Consider the following 5,000-nt stretch of genomic DNA (forward strand, 5'->3'; position numbering starts at 1 on the left):
TAGCCAGCCAGTGATACCTGCGCTGTGCCGCACACACAATGAGCAGGGCCGGATTAACGCGCAGACTAGATATGGCTGCAGCCTAGGGGCCCCCCACCAGCCAGGGCCCCTCTGATTGGTCAATGAGGGGGGATTATTTTGCTGAATTGCAGATGCAGTGTTGAGAAATTAATGTCTGGTAGACTAATACACTTCTCTATAGCTGGCAGACTTAATTTATATCTTAGAATTAGGACACTGCTTATGTAATTTTGTAATCATTTTTTTTTCTGTGAGGGGCCTATCGCAACATGTAGCCTAGGGGCCCCTGGCCATCTTAATCCGGGCCCTAACAATGAGGGCCGTGATAGAACAGGCTCTCATCGGGGGGGTTGTGTAACGAAACAGGCACACACACACACAAAACACCACGATAAGTCAGGGAGAGATTCAAATTGGTTCTGAGCAAGCCACAGGGAAATGGTAGGAGATTGCGCAACATTAGCGCTGAATGGAGCGGAGAACACTGCATTTATGTTCTTTCTTGGAAAAGAACAGTCGGCCTGAGGAATCCAGAGATGGTGCGACTGAATCCATGCTTTACAGAACACGACACACAATACATATTGCTCATGTGTGTTCACACATGCATGCACACACATACACGAGTGCGAACACATACACACACCAACGCTCTCATGCACGCACGCACAAACTCACTCGCTACAATAACTATACCACCACACTACACCACACACAGGGAAACGCACTTGCTCCTACATGCATGCACACACACACACACACAACCCAACCATACCACACACACACACGGACACACACACATCCAAATGAGTGCTGGCGCAGAGCCAGCTGGTTGCTGGGAGGCGTGTGTGTTCCCCTGGGCGCAGGCCTGCTCTGCTCCTGCCTGGAGGAAGCTTCAGTGCGGTGCGGTACAGTACAGCACAGCAGAGCGGGCGGGCGGCTGCCTGGGCTACTCTCTGCTCTGTGCTCGTGTTTACCAGAGAGATGCGGTAATGATGCAGCCTCAGCACACCAACTCATCTCATATATATTAACCATGACACTGTACAGCATTACAATCATAACATGTACGTACACACACGCACGCATGTACGCACGTACGCACGCACGCACGCACGCACCCATGCACGTGCAGTCGTGCACACATGCACAGTACATGTGCACATATATGCAGTACACACAAACACACACAAACACACACACATAAAAGTAATGCACACACGCATACACAAACACACACACCAGAAAGATGCAGCAATGAGCTCAACTCACCACCACTCACCATCCTCACATCCTGTATGCAGACACACACATGCACGCGCGCGCACGCACGCACGCACGCACGCACGCGCACGCACGCACGCACGCGCACGCACGCACGCACGCACGCACGCACGCGCACGCACGCACGCACACACGCACGCACACACGCACGCACGCACGCACACATGCGCGCGTCGCACGCACACAAACACACACCTTCTTTTTCACCAGGTGAGATGGAACAGTCGCTAAGTGGCTTACAATACAGTACAGCAGGTGACATGTCGATAATGGGAGCTCTTCCATTGCGTCACTACCACACCACCACCACCACCACCACCCCGCAAGGCACACAACTCGCTGCCAGGTCCCCAGTGCACACTGGCTGCCAAGGAGCACAGTAGCAGCCCCCCCCCCCCCCCCACAGTACATGGAAACTCATTTAGGCTAGGCGACTTGCTCAAGGGAGACTCGCCGTGACCTCGTTCAACTGGTGAAGTCGCTTACAGATGACCCGAGTGTGTCTGTGGGCCACTACAGTAAGAGAGAGAGCCTCAGCTTCTGCCTTCTGCACTGCATCTTCCCTGGCTCCGTTCCGCAATAGGCCCAGGAGAGCTTGAGAGGGGGTGAGAGTGTTTTTCCACTTGTAAACAACACACAGGCGTTTCTTTTTTCCGTTGCTGTTGTTAAAGAAGAAGAAGAAGACACAGGATGCTCGAAGGATCGGGTTATTTGTGGAAAAAAACACAACACAAACATACAGTACATGCACGCTACCGTAGCCTACATACAGTCTGAAGTGGATGAAAAATGTTGGGTTGGGAGAGAAAGATGGGGCAGGAATGGGAAATTAACTCCCAGAATTGAACCCGGAACCCCAATGTAACAGAATGGTGCCTTAGTCATTTGAGCCACAGCTAAGGCCTTACTTGAGGCCTTCACATCATAGGAACACATTTAGGCACTACTGTGAAGAATCCTGACAGGGTCATGCAGTGGAACTCCACTGACCAAACCAAAGAGTGCTTCATGTCTTTTTGTCCTTGATCAACACAGTACCCCTACTCTACTACATTTACAGATACAGAAGGATACTGCTGAGCAACACCTGGATAAAAGATGAAAAGATGACATACTTAGTACAGAGTGCTGATAGCAGTTATGAGAGTTTAATGATGATAGCGCTGCCGCTTTTGCTGTGACACAAGACGGATGAAGATAATGATAATGACAAAGAAGAACGATGATGATGTTGATGATGATGATGATGATGATGATGATGATGATGATGATGATGATGATGATGGTGATAATGATGATGGTGAAGATGACAATGACAATGATATGGCGAGCAGTTATGTACATATCTGTGTTCTATGGAAAACACCTCAAGGCGATATTCTTGGGAGGATTTGGTCACTGCCGTAACATGCAAGTTAGAAATCAACTGCAAGTAGTAATTCAACTAAAACCAAAGCCTTGCAGCTTCGTTCTCCTTGCAAAACAAAGGAAAATCAACTCTAATACTCTGGGGTTTAAAACTTCTAAGTCTTCTGGGTCTTCTTCTACTGAACCTCCTTTCTGCAATATTCCGCCAGATTTGATCGGTTCCAGTCCGGGAGGTTGGCAGAGGATCTCTCTATTCCCCGCTGCACACCTCCAAAAAACCTCAAGGTGATGAGTGAGGAGAGAATCACCCGTTGGGTTGGCGGGAAACCACAGCGTAGGCTCTGGCTGAATAGGTGTCAACACATCTGCTTAAGAGAGCTTTAACGTGTGACCTGTTTTTCTTTAATATGTCGCTACGTAGATCCTCTGGGGTTTTTACGGAGAGGGGAAGAGAGGATGGAGAAAGTGATGGATGTCATCAGATTAGAGCGGCTTGCGTTGCGGTCGAGGAGGTGCGTAGCGCTGGAAGTCACTTGGGAAATCGGGGATGAAGAATCGCCAAAAAGCCCAGGGCTGCTTGCTTTGCTCGTAAGGAGGAGAGAGAGCGGGAAGGAGCTTGAACTTGAACTTATCTGATCTTTCTCCAAGGCCTTGTAAAAAAAAAAAACAGAAAAAAAGTGAACCCTGAATCCAGTTCATCCTGTTTCAACGCAGACTTGAAACGGGAATGCTTCCTCCTCATCGCCCCCCGGGGATGCATGAGGAGATCCACGCAGGCTCGCTGGGGGTCAGTGGCAGCAGGCAAGCCAAGGCTCTTCCTCCTCATTCCACAGTAAACAATGTGGTGCTAATTCAACACTTACAGAGTACTCTGGAAGGAAGGCACACGCCGAAACGCGTCTGTGCACAGAAAAATAAAGAAAAAAATTGATGCAAGGTGCGCCCCCCTTTTCTTTGATTCTAAGTATTCATTTGGGACAGCACCCTTAAAAGTTATCAAGAAACCTGAGTGAAGCCTGCTACCTACTTGATTTATGATTTTTTTAAAAAAATGTTTTCTTCTCTATATTCTTTGGACAGTCTGCAAACTGCTAAATCCAGCAGCAGCAGCAGCTGTAGTCACGTGTCATTGACTGATAATATCTACAGTTGATTTCCTTAGTAAGAGAGGTAAATTTCAAGGAACTTTGCAAATAAGCCCACATCACAACACCACCATCAACACCACCACCACCTCCTCCCAAATCCACTCCTCTATACACTTTATGGCGTGTTTGGCTAATGGGTGGATTTCCTTAGTAAAAGAGGCCGTTTTCTAGGAACTTAACAAATTATGACTCCTCCAACCTCTCCTCCTCCTGCATCTCCACTCCACTTAAGTTTGTTTGGCTTGTGAGTCAATGTTTAAACCCAAACAGTGCATGGGCAGCTGCTGTTGCTGCTGCTGCTGCTGCTGTGTGGAGGTGGGTCAGGTTCTCAGCGGGGCCAGGTGGCCTTCATCTCGGGCCAAGGACTCCACAGCGCCCCCCCACCCCCTGGATGCTACACAACACACACACAGTTGTGTTGTGTACACCCACACACATAAATGTATGAATACGAATGCACACACGGTTGTGTTGTGTGTACACACACACACACACACACATAAATGTATGAATACGAATGCACACACGACTGTGCAATCACACACACACATGCACACGTGCGCACATACATTTGGATACACTTTCACACAGATACACACACACATACCGCACAAACACATACGCACAAACACATGCACGCATACACACACACATGTGCGCAGACACATATGAACACAAGCCCAGTAAGCAAAGCGCAAACAATTTATGTCAAACCCACCCTACAAATTCAAAGAGACACACTTGTGCAAAACCTACTGACCTGCACACACACACACGCACGCATGCACGCACACACGCACACACGCAAGCATGCACACACGTACACACACTCACGCACACACACACACACACACACTTGTACAAACACACTCACACAGAAGAAAAAAAAAACCAAAAACCCCACACAGGCTACAGAGAGGCTCACTTTCCCTAACCATGCAGCAAGCAGCCCCGGGGCTAGTCCAGTGATGGCGGGCCGGGTCCTGAGTTTGATTAATCCTTCATGGCCCGTGCGCTGGGGAGGGGGAGACAAGAAAAGGGGGTGAGGGGTAAAAGGGGGGTGGGGGAGAAAAAGCGGGCCATCTGGAAACCTTCATAAACATGTCTATCTTTCCGCAGTCTCCAAAAGGATTCTAGGAAGGTCATAAAAATGAAGAAAGTGGGGGTGGGGGTGGGGGG

The 5,000-nt window shown here is 49.0% G+C and overlaps 1 protein-coding gene across 6 annotated transcripts in view; it reads right to left on the reverse strand.

Moving 5' to 3' along the window:
* Nucleotides 1-5,000, reverse strand: part of nrg2a (neuregulin 2a) — a 156,636-nt gene that overhangs the window by 32,166 nt on the left and 119,470 nt on the right. The gene's annotated exons all lie outside the window — the stretch shown is intronic.

The sequence above is a fragment of the Engraulis encrasicolus genome, chromosome 7 (genome assembly GCF_034702125.1).
Source record: "Engraulis encrasicolus isolate BLACKSEA-1 chromosome 7, IST_EnEncr_1.0, whole genome shotgun sequence".
In the NCBI taxonomy this organism is placed as follows: Eukaryota; Metazoa; Chordata; class Actinopteri; order Clupeiformes; family Engraulidae; genus Engraulis; species Engraulis encrasicolus.